At 40.8% G+C, this 12,863-nt stretch overlaps 1 protein-coding gene and 1 long non-coding RNA gene across 5 annotated transcripts in view; one reads left to right on the top strand and one right to left on the bottom strand.

Annotated features, from left to right (window-relative positions):
- The window catches only part of LOC116801490, a 67,340-nt gene that overhangs the window by 27,029 nt on the left and 27,448 nt on the right, over positions 1 to 12,863 (bottom strand). The window lies entirely within an intron of this gene.
- LOC116801491 lies at positions 1,289 to 4,542 on the top strand. The gene is made up of 3 exons (XR_004362055.1): positions 1,289 to 1,396; positions 4,048 to 4,195; positions 4,290 to 4,542. It is a non-coding gene; the product is annotated as an uncharacterized LOC116801491 (long non-coding RNA).

Genomic DNA, 12,863 nt, shown 5'->3' with positions numbered 1-12,863 from the left:
CGCGTGGCTTTAAAATTATTCGAATTGAAAATTGTCAATTAATGCACTTATTTCCAACGAGACTTTGGCCGATAAGGCACAATGAACCCGAGGGACTGGCATCAATTTCAATAACTCGAATGCGGAGATTTTTAGGCAGCCCCGCCGGGGACGGGGTAATTTATGCATTCTTTGTTCTGTCTACATGTCAGTCGTGATATTTCATTTAAAAAACAACAAGGGAAACAACTGAGAGTCATATATAGTATGTATATAAACAAACAAGCTAAACGTGCACTTGACATGACAGACAACGCGAAGGAGAAAAATAATACAGAAACCGTGGAAAATGGGCTTGGGATTGGGTCTGGGATTGCGATTGCGGTTGCGATTGCCGAGTGACCACAGCGTTCAGAATATGTTAATGCAGTCGCCCATAAGACATTCGAAATTGCCATAAATAATCAGCCCAGTGACAGGCGTCATTTTCGAATTCCTGCGGAGGCGATTCCATTCCATACCATTCCCGGCGGATAGGATGCGTCATTAGTCCCTAGATTGTATGCTTGTTGTCCGGGCCAAGAATAGCCAAAACACTCACGTCATGCTGGAAATCGGGGGTAGCGCATATAGGGGCTTATTTTTGCGACCTCGAAATCATAATTCAGGATTTTATGGCCTTTTAAGTGCCATTAAGTCAACTCTTTCCTCGCCCGCGGCGTTTTGCCGAGGCCACTTTCGATTTTCCTTGAACATTCGCTGCCGGCAATTAAACATTTTGTAATTGCAACTCTTTGACGTAGCAGAACGGAACCGAAACGAAGCGATCCCAAGCGAAAAGAGCCCGACCATCCCAGGCGATTTGTGATTTTTTAGATTTTCACTCTATTTGCGGTGCTGCCTACACAGATACTGAGATACCGAAATGTGAGGGCAACAGCAAATTCAAGGCACTGCGGCCGTTAAAACTGCTTTATGGACCCTAAAAACGAAAGCGAGAGTCTCGTTCAAGGAGGAACATGTGTGTAGGACTTCGTTTTCCCATTTCCACTCGCATTTTACTCGGCCGGTCACGCGGCAGAAGGATTAATATTTTTATGGAGCACTTTTCTGGCTGTTTGCTAAATTTTGCAACAAATTGTTTTACGGCCCGCGTGAGAGAATCTTTTCCATTTCAACCAGCAAATGAACGAAAATCCTCCATGTAAGGATCTTCGAGGCTTAAGTTATTCGCAAGATACGCAAATTTTATTTAAACATTGGTCTCAGGAAAATCTAATCCAAACAATCTTTATTTTGCAGAATAATATAGCTAAGATACGATAATATTACAATCATGTGGTGCACTTTTATATTCCAAACTAAAAAAGTGGCAGCCATATTATGTACGGGCCAATTATAACATCATCAAAACAAGGTAAGAATTTGAATTTGTGGCTTTCTTCTAATGCGATAGGAACCCAATATTTCAATAGAGAAGTGTCAAGCTAAATTGATATTTATGTACATAATTTTGATATTCTTGAACAGTTTTAAGATTACCTAACGCAATCTCATTAGCAGACGACTTTCAATGTTAACTATGCGATTTCTATGCAAAATCAGGCTTGAAAGTGTCAACGAAACGAGCGAATTTAATACCCAGCCAAACAAAGGAAATATTAGCTATCAAATTCTGCGGATCAAGCGTGCGAGCGAGAAAACAGTCTGACTTCTGTTCTCACCTGTTCTAGGAAGCCACTATTGATAAGGCCCGCTCCCTCCGGATCCGAAACCCTTCATCTCCCCAATTTCGATCTCCCTCGGCGACGGGGAAACGGCTGCCATTTATGCGGTTCGAAAGCGCCTAAAGTAAACATTTAATTGCGCCATTAATTGCGCGGTAAGTGTGCCAGATGCACATGCTCGTGCTGAAGGGGCTTGGGGCGGGGCCAAGAAAACAAACAAATTCCTGTTGGTTTGGTTAAGTGCCCAGCGGTGCACTCGAGAAAAGAAGCTCCTCTCCACTCCGCTCCTCCGGAAGACCCTAGCCCGCTGACTTTTACGAGCATCGGAGTCTTCCATTAAGGCGCTCCGGGCTTGTTTCCCTGCTTTCTCCGGTCCTGATCTTCCATTTTCCCCACTCTTTTTCCCAGTCGCCATTTTTCTCCACATTGAAACAAATTATTGGGAACTCTTCATGATATTTCTTTAAAAATTAAGTGCTTTATAACTTATCTCATGCAATGATATGTATGAATTGTTTGAAGCCAAATTCACTTTAGAATGTAGAATTTTTCTCAGTGCAACGGGGCCAATACCTGGCATCCCGAGTTCCAGTCGCCCGGCAACTTCTGCAGCATTAACTTTGTGTGTTTAATGCGAAAAATGTTTGTCAATACAATCGACTTTTTATGATGCTTAAGCTGACAGTTTTTGTAGCTGTTCCTGTTTTAATATTTGCCCTTTAGCCGTTTCCTCTGATCACGGTAAACCCATGATTGGGGTCCCACTGCATTCCCATTTTCTTAATTATGATTCAATTAATGAAGAGTAAACAACGGCTACTGGCCAAATATCCGAAGAGTTTATGGTTTTTGGGAACAAAGCATAAATATATTAATTAACATATTTCTGGTTTAAGCGCAACATACTTATCGTACAATTTTTGTAAAAACCATACTGAACACATTTGTGAAAGTATTCAAATTAAAAGACATTTTATACAACCAGGTGTAAAACCCAAAAGCATTTACTATTTGCGTTAAGATCGAGCCGTTTAACCGAATTCCATTTGCCAAAAATGAAACGACACACGACGCGCGGCCTGGCGCCATTAACTTAATCGAACAGAAAACCAAACAAAAGCCGAAATTAACATTAAGCAATTCGACGGTTTGGTTTTCTTTTGGGGCGGGGGGAACTGTTTCAGGTTTGCGGACTTGGGTTCCTCAGCCATGCTCTCTGATCAGCTAATGAATGCCCTAGGAAACCGACGCAACCCATGGGAATGTGGGTGCGTGTGTGTTTGCCAATTTAAAATTCTGTGGCGTAAGCGCAGGAACCCACAGTATTCCACCTTCATCCCCATTTACCAGGCGAACTACATTAAATTTTAGAAAACACAAAATGCGACTTTCCGTTTTCCCTGCTTGGCAAACAATTTCACATAAATTTACGTTGAATTACAACCAACAATGTGTGCAAATGCACTGGGGGAGTGGCCGGGAAAGGCAGGGACGGGGCTTTTTACCAAACTTGTGACTCGGTCTTGTACTCTGCCATCTTTTTGGCAAGCCAGAAAATGTATTCCAGACACGCATCGGGCCATTTTGCAAACGTGCCACCGAATGAGGCTCAACTCCGGACCCCGTATCCCTGATCACTGAGCAAACACACAACCGCAACGACATCCGCCCAACCACTCAGAGGACCCCAAAAACTTTCCGGCTGACTTTGCTTTTATTTTCCTAGCCCGCTTTCCCCATCTCGAAATCACGAACACAAAACGAAGGACAAACTTTTTGCTTATTTTTTTTTGCGAAAATAAGTAAAGTTTGAATTTGGCAAGCACAAATTACTTATGCGGCTCTATTCGCTGTCAGGACCCCCTAATACATTGTTTTAGAAAGTCATAGTTTAACCTATAATGTAGGATGAAATATGAAAATTTCTAGATCTAGACATCTCATTTAATAGTATAATTTTAAAATACATTCAATACGTAAATTGAGACGGCTTTAAAAATACATGGAACTTATTTTTAATAAATCATTCTTTCATATTTATTAAAGTCAATAAAGTAATAATAACCTTCAGCTCAAAAGATGTATATATTCAGTTAAAAAATTACTTCCACCAGAAAAACAGTTTTTTATAGAAACTTAAGTTAATAGTTTTTTTCTGTAACAAAAAGTGTGATATGTCGGAGAAAAAATTGCACAGCACCTAGCCGATGGAAACCAATGCCTCCCTTAGGGCACGAACATTTTCCACATTTTTTCCTCCACGTTTTTTTGTACATTTTATAATCGCGGCCGTTGAAAAATATATGAAATAAATAAATAATAAAAATACACTAACTGGGAGGAGGGACGATGGCAAGTAGGAGTGGAGTGGGTGCGGCCCAGAAATGCCATTTGCTGCCTCCCGAAACTTTTTCCTCTTATTGCAGCTGTCGGACCCGAGGTACTTTGCGTTGGTAACTTATGGATACGACGGAAGAAGGAGCAGAAAGGTGAGCAAATTGACAAACGGGTATGGGGCTGCTGCCCACCTTGGGAAGCTGGCTTGTAATTTGTATCTAATCTTGCCTCATGTTTATATAAAAGCAACGACAGCAGGGGAAACTATTTGCTCCACACAATTTCTGCAATATGGCGATAGCTATGCCAGGACGATGAAGTCCTCCCTTCGTCCTTCTCCAAGCTTGGAGCCTGACTTGGGTCCGGACGACGGAGTCTAAGTGGAACTACATACATATATGCATGGCCAACTGGGGCTGTGGCTTTCACAGGCAGCCAACCAAAAGGGCGGGTGGTTTTTGGAATTTTAATAAAATTGCAGCATTGCCAACTAAAGATAGATACTTTTCGTGTAATTTACGATGATGGTGGAACAGCAATGATGGCGAACGATAGCAAAACGTCAAAACTATTTCGAGGAGCAGGAGATGTAGAGAAGTAACAGGGGGATCTAGCCATCTAAAGTTGCCGCATGGATGCCTCGTCAAGAAATCAGCGATGGTAATCAGCTTTAATCGTTGAATTTCATAGGAAAATGTGACAGTTTTACTTTGCTGATTATAATAGTTTGGCAGATGAGCAACCGACATAAGCTGTTAAGTTTATTGGACTTTAAGATTATTAGTATTGCGCGTTTGAAAATATTTCTGTTCTTGACCAATTTAAACTAAAGGGAAACAATTAGTAAACTAAAACTTTGAATCCTGATCTTAAATCTATAATATGCACTCTCTTTCATATAATATGAAAACTCCTGTTATTAATCCTTTCTTCGATGCAATGCTGCTACATTTCATAAGCAATTACCAGCAGATTTGGTTTCAAATGTAAAGATATATCTGGGACGTAACCATTTACCTAGCGATTTCTCATTATAGTTATGAAAGTTTTCCTCCATTCACGATAACCCCTATTATCCTAATTTGAGGCTCCCTCGGTGGCAATTTCCCCATGTGGCAAAGTCGCATTTAATCAGCCAACTTATGTCGTGGAGCACTCAGCTCATCCGAACTGGAGCCGTGTCCCTTTGACAGAGCTTGGCTTATTTATTGATGAATTCAACGGCACGTTGACACGAAACCCCACCGAAAAGTGTGTGGGAGGGGGCCGCACCAAAGTGGCTTCTTAATTTTACCCAATTGATCAATTTCCTCCTGCCGACTGAACGAATGCATATATGCATGCAGATGGATATGGCTGTGTCCGCCGTTGATTGGGCCACTAAATCGAGTCGAAGACCCTAATGATGCAAGCGGGATGGGGTCCTGGGCCAAGTTAATGTAATTGCAGGGCGGTAATTGGTCGTGGGTGGCTTCGTTTGCGCCAAATTGGAAGTCCATTAAGCGACGCACTTTTAATTACGCGTGCGGCGACCAAATTGGCAATCGAGTTAGGACCAAGTCGCAGGACACTTTCCAATCTCACTTGATGGCTACCTGGTGGAATAGATAGAGGGAGAAAGTTTCCAAGTTACCTGCATCAGGTGCCCAGCCGCGAACGAGTTGCGAGACCCTTTCCCGAAATTCCTCAAATTGCGAGGCGTAAAATTTTTGTTTTAACCAAAACAGACACACAAATTTTTGCACGGAACGGAGGCGCATATTTCTGTATTATTTTTTATGATATGCGGCATAAATGGATTTCAAAATGCTGCCAAACAGGCAGCTGAGACGCATTGTCTTCCCGACCCTTTGGTCCCTTCAATGGAACCCCGTCTACGTACGTCTCGTCAGGTTGGCAGACAAAGGGTTGCAGCTAGATGACAATTGTTGCGATTTCCCGGCACAGGATCGTAAAAAGAGTAGGCCGTAAATCAAAATCAGAGTTCGTTCTGCGCAAAAAGTGAAAGTTGGGAGCATTTCACCGCCCCTTTCCTTGAGAGCTGCCATATTGAAAATGGCCACCCCATTCACCTGGTGCCTCGCAAAACGGCGAAAAGAAGGCGGAAGGATGTGGTCGCTTCTGGGGTGGATTTGGTCTTAGCCCCGGCATGTAAATGTTTCGTTAAATCCTTGTGATGGCAACAGTTGCCGTTGTTCCCATGGAAATCGGTCCTTTATTAGACAAACCGCAACAAAAGGATCCGGCCAGAGCCGCCCATTTTGTTTACCTATTTATGAAATGCGTTTTACTTTCATTCCACTTAATCACAAGATGCCATTTACTTTGGGAAGACTTCAATTGAAAGTTCTCTCCCCTTTCTAAAGGGCGTGTCCAGGGTTTCCGACTTTATGAAATGGCTTACAAGATGGTAAACATTTACCTTTCGTTTCATAAATGGCATGTTCTGTAAAAGCCGTTTTAATAAAATGAAACAAAAGCAATTGATGCCCCTTTTGACGGGTAAGCATAAAAAGGGTGGTTTGTCTTAAAATGAAATTTATTAAAACGGAAATTTTGGAATTAATACGTTTGATAATATTTTAAACAAAATTATTACATGACAGTTATATAGGTGCCATTACTATTACCTCTTAAGCCAATTTTACTATAGCGACAAACATACAATGGATTATATAATTTGAATTTAAGCCCTTAAAATACCTTCAAGTTGTCATGGTAGTCATTTAATAACATGCATGAGCCGATCGGATATCGACGATATGGTGGTTGGGGATTCGACTTCGGAGAAGTGGTAAAGAACCTGATTGATTTACTGCACTGTCCAAAGTGGCTGGGCGATAACCAAAATGGATGCGGTGCATTCCCAATGCTCAAAGTGCCAAGAAAATATTAAAATTCAATGCATTTTAGGCGGGACAGAAAGCGTACCGAACCGCTGCATAAATTTCCCGATGGAGCTCCCCAGAGGGAGGAGAAGGGGTATTGCCTGAAATCTGTTAACGTTTGCGGAACATGTGTTAATTTTGGGATCGTTAAAATTGTGCCACAAGATATGGCGATAATGTGGACGCAGATTGAGTTCGGTTTAGGACTAGCATAAATATTTACCCGATTCCAAATGAAGAATATAACAAAAACACCAAACAAAGCCTCCGACAAAGTAAATAATTTATTTATTTTGAAATATTTCAAGACACGCTGTTCGGGAAGATAAGAGACAAGGGAGTCGGGTTAGGTCATTGTCAGCTTGGATTTTAGTTACTAAAATACGAGCTGAAAATATGAAAATGAACGGCTAGAGACCTGACCACCAGTAACAACGATGTCATCGAAAATGGTTTCGAAAATATTGAAAACCAGTTTTCCGCCGAATTTCACTATTGGTGTCTGTTTCTGTGTTTTGGACCGGACCACTTGAGTTTCAAGTTGACTTTAGCCTGCCGTCCCCCATGCAATTAGATCAGAGACATCGTTCATTCTGAAGTGATTTTCCTTCGGGGCGGGGAGAGCGGACATAAAACTGTTTCAAAACGAAACGAAATGAAAAATGGTGCTATACGAGTGGCATATTTATGCCTATTCCGATGTTGGGAATATCAACGAGAAGAAGGAGTTGTTCCCGAGCACAGAAACCGATGAATGCAGCAAGCTTGCGTGTTGAATTTCAATGGTGGACGTATCCGTATCCCAGCAATGGGTGTCCAGGGAAAAAGATATATCGCAGATAGAGAAGTCCCACATCGGACCGATCCGACTGTCTGATGTACTTATAACAAGAGTCAAGTGCGGACCCCATCGCATCGCACTGCGTCGCCCATTTTAATGCGTTCCTTCGACAGGCCATGAAAATATGCCAGAGATTTTTAAAACGTTTTAATTGAAGCCCCACGCAACAGACAATGTGTCTGTTTTTTGTTCCCGAGATGCAAAAGTGGCCCGAGACAATTAACATTCTGAACGCATTCAATTTACTTGGAAGCCTATCTGGCTTTGGTCTCTTCCTCCTCGAGACTCGCACATTGAAAATGGCGACGGCAAAACCAATCTTGATAGATTCGAATATTGTCATATCAATTCGAACGTCATATGTTGGATACGTGCGAAATATGGGCAATTTGTATATTCAAATAGTTTATGCGAGGAAGCGGAACAATAACCACGTTTTATCGACTTTTAATCTGTGGGAAAAACATTTACGATGTTTTCTGTGTCCAAATGCTTACTAAGATATGTTGACACAAATAAAACACTAGACTGGAGCTAAGATGGGAATTCTAAAAGCCATAGTAAAGTCGTAAAGTTTAAAACCCTAAACATTTTGAAAGTTGCTTTGTTGCCGGGACTGGTTATTGTACTTTAAGGAGCGTTTTATTCAAAATCAGTTCATAACATGGACCAAAAGTGCGGCGACAACGTTTTGAATTCCGCTCGGAAAGGGAAGAAGTTTAAGTTCTGTGGCTTACTGAGTAAAGCGGATTAAACTTTGATTGTCCCCAAGAGTTATGTGATGGCAACTATAATCATAAAACTTTGAAATAAATGTGTAACTTATTCATTTGCAGACGATTTTAAATTTTTGATTATTCTAGGAAATCACTATTTAGGGTGATATCTTTATGATTTTTATGTGTACTTTTAAACAGAAATAGATTAATTAAATATATAAAATATATCACATTTTAGAAAAATTAAAATTGACTATCTTTGGTATACAATTTCAGAAATAACACAATTCCATTTAAAAATGTAAAATATTTCTTTAATTATTTATACAGCTAAACTTGAAATGCACGAGTCCCAAGAATGAGTACAATTAGCATTTTAATTTAAATTAATCCCATTCTACCGCTCAGTTAATTTAAATTATATAAGTTCGCACTTGAATTATGTAAATTGTCTTGTCAAAGAATTTTTATGAACGATAACAATTAATAATAATTAGTATTTAAAAAGGTGTATATGGTGATTTAATGTATATTAAAAAAAAACATGACGCACCTTACGCAAATGAATGAACATTGTCATTAGCCGAAAAAAGTGTCGCCATATTTGTGTTTAAAATACAAATTATAATAATCAAATAACCATTATTCAGAGCTGATTGCCTGAAACGGGGCGAGGAAAAAATGATTTCGAAATCGCTTATGAAATATAATTGGCTAATTTAGCAAGCCTCGGTATAAAGTATAAGCATTCAATTTACGATCTGAGTCAGCCGGAATCGAACCTGCATTATTCGCCGGAGATAACGAATGGCGACTGCAGAACGTCCTTTAGCGGAGTGCTCCGCCAACAGGTTCGCGATAAGGCGGGGCCATTAAGAGGCACCTGTCAGTGCGACCCTCCCCGCCCACCATCATAAAGCGTCAAGTTTATGCCGAAAATTTAAATTAATATGCCGTTCGATGGCTCGATTAAAATGCGGTAAACGAAACCGGCAAGTACGGGGCAAGTATGACTCTATATATGTACACATGTACGTATATCGGGATCAGGGCGTGGCACCTGGAATGCTGTAAAAGCCAGCTGCAGACTTAAATTGATTTAAAGTTTGCTGCCTCCTCAAAGACAGTTCAAATGCAAATTGGATGGTCGACCGGCCGTCTTCCGTTTTATTGCGAATATTAAATGAAATTAATGAAATTTTCTGCGCCATAATCCTTTGCAAAACGCATAAATTTGCTCATTAAGTGTGCGCAAATATTGTATGTATCCGCTCCGCTATAAGGTCCATATACTTTATATACTTGTATTGATTTTTAAGCTCAGATAAATAAGCTCAAAGTACATAAGCGACGCACAAAAAGCCCAGGCGTCGAGCTTTTTCGAAATTAAACAGAAAGTTGGGACTGCAAATAAGGGCTTTTTTTGGGAAAAAAATAAATTATATTTCATTAAAAATATTTTAATCTTAACTTAGACATGCATTTATTTTGAACTATTAAGTGATTTAAATAATTTTATATTTATTTGCTTAATAAATTTAGCCAATATCCAAACCTTTTTTGCTGGCGCCCCCTACTGAATTTCTTTCGCAGCTCAAGCTTTGCAGTCACCCCACCAGAGGACGCTCGCTGTTTGAAAGGCATTACGCACACTTACAACGCTTGGGATTTTTATGTGTTAGTGCGTGAGAGTAAGTAAGACAACAGGCTTGCTGATGTAGTCTTCCTCTTTGCACAAAATACATGGCCGCGCGACAAAGATGGCAACATTTATGGCTGCCGCTGAAAACATGGCCTCTTTTTCCGACTTTGTATCTTTGTGACGTTTGACTGCAGTTGCGTTTGTGTGGGTAGTAAATGTATCTTCTGCGTTAAAGTCGATTTTGTCAACTAATTTCGCGCTTTGTTACCCCTGAAAATGGGAGCACATGCGCAGTATGCAGCTGCTGCGGAGTTTTTCTAGATTTTTATTTCGATTTTTTCTGCTTACCAGTTTATTAGACTGTAGTTAAAACTTGCATGCAATATTTAATGTGGGAAAATGAGAATGCAAATTTTTGTGAAATCTCTTTGGCTCTGACATGTACCAAATCCCAAGTGCCTGACTAAATTAAGTTTTTTCTTTCTTCTTACCCCAAAATCAAAACTTGATTCCAGCCATATGCGTGACACGTTCGCATTATGCTGTCGAAAATTGTCACATAAATCAATCATATTTATACAAATGTCCCTGATAGCCAAACCGCCCGCCACCAGTTGTTGACAATATGCTAATTAGCTTCGTCTTTGTCTTGCCTTTTTGTCTGGCCATGCCCACGATAAGCAGTTGCTGAAAACGTGTTTTGGCATTTGATTAGTTGCGATATGAGCGGCGGCAGAAGTTCCAGGGAGCCACGCAGCGAGTTCAAAATATTTCCAAACATGGATGGGAATTCTGCCGGCTAACGACTGACAGCCATGTCATTGGTCGCAGGTTGGTAAGCGTAAGTATCTTTTCAAGCCGATGGATGTCGAATTTTATAACGTGGCCAACGGACTGGGGCATTTGCAGGTGTCAAATGGCGTCCGCAGCTGGGGAGCGCAAGTGGAATACTCAATTGGTCGGACACTACATAGTGTTACTATAAAATAATTCATAAACTCAAGAACTACTCCAAGACCGGTTTCTTGTTATTAAACAAATCATATACAACGTTAAGTTAAGCTCTTTCCTTTGTAGTATAGTAAAATGACATTATTAATATATTTAATAAAGTCAAGAACTTTCAAGTTAGCTCACCCGTAAATAAACGGCATTTTGACGGCATTACTCAAGGTTTCCGCCTCACAATAAACGTAGCATTTGAGTCTAAAAAGTTGTAAGAAGTGTAGTGCAAGTGTTTGTCTGTCCTGACAAAATGCGACATTAGGCCAATAAAACGGCGCTTAAAAAGCAACATAAAGCGAGGAGCAAAGGGGCTACACTTTCATTCATAAAATCGCAGCCGCAAGACGCGCTTTTTATTTCCACGAAGGGGCTATGGAGGGAGGTGTAACCGGCTCGCGTGTTACTCGCGCGCCTCACTTTTATGGGAACAAGACTCTGAAAAAATTAAGAATATTCCAAGAGCAAGTCTAAAGACCCTGGGCAAGGCCTCAGTGTCTACGGCCCACGCCTCGGATATGGAAACGATCCAGTCAGAGTCTGAGTTTTCGTCTGAGATACAGATACAGCTTCCGGCAGCGACTTGAGTTTAATAGGGCCATAATAATGCTTTATTTTTACTGTCTCATGTGTGAGTGTGCCAAAGTGTGTCTAGGTGTCTGGCAGTCGTCTACCGCTGACCGTAAAATTTTAATATGCTCGGTGACGGTGCGTTTGCAGATCTGGTTTACTCCTGCTCATCTGCGTGGCGGTCTAAATCAATCTGCGGCACCTTTATGGCCGCTTTATGTGGCACACTTTTCACCTTGACATTGACCAGGTCGGTCCTCCCTTTCGCCTCCGCAGGGGTAGATGACGATGACGATGACGAAGACCTGCCCCAACGTGTCCCACATGGAAAGTGTCGTAAAACATTAAGTGAGTGATGAGCGTGGTTGCGGCAGCGGAGCATAATCCATCATAAACATTTTTATGGCCACTCGCATTTGGCCCACTTGTGCCCCACCCTCCCCTCGATTGGCCCTGCCTACTGCCGGCTTTTGTTGGCGGCAGTAAAATTCGTTAAATGCCCAACAAATTTTTTATTATAGCAGTTTGGCAATAAATGCGGCTATTAACTCATTTTAGGTGCTGCCACCGCACTTTTCTGTTCGTCTCTTCTTGGGAGGTCCAAGGAATGCGGCTCAAGTGACGTCGATGAAGGAGTGTCCCCCGATTTTGGAGCGGGGAATGGCAGATGGAGCAATTATGACCATTATTCATCGTCGAACAGGTAGCATTGAAAGTGAAAATATTCATTTGCACATCAATATTTATGGATCGTGGTCGTTAACGTCCACAATGTATTTTTGGAATATTGTTTATAAAGAAAACATTGATAGCCCATTCATACCATAGAGTTTTTAAAGGGTATTAATATAAACAAGTACGTCTGAGGTCTTAATTTAAGCAGTAAATATATTTTATTTACAATTGTAATTAACCGAATTTCCAGCGTAATATTGCTTTAATGTTTTTAGATAAACAACTTGTTGGATTAGATGAGAACTGCTTTTTCGCTGACAAAGTCAGTCTCGTGGTCCCCTAAATTACGACCACGACAGCCGTATTCATTAGCATGCTTTGATGTCATACATTGAATGTATTTATACATTTGCCATAAGACGTTTTTTCCCCCAGCGCAGAATGCCAAAAATATAAATATATATTTTCAGATATGCCACACAT

This window comes from Drosophila sechellia, chromosome 3R (genome assembly GCF_004382195.2).
Source record: "Drosophila sechellia strain sech25 chromosome 3R, ASM438219v1, whole genome shotgun sequence".
In the NCBI taxonomy this organism is placed as follows: domain Eukaryota; kingdom Metazoa; phylum Arthropoda; class Insecta; order Diptera; family Drosophilidae; genus Drosophila; species Drosophila sechellia.
Note: the sequence above shows the minus strand (reverse complement) of the source record. Positions and strands in the feature narration are given on the sequence as shown.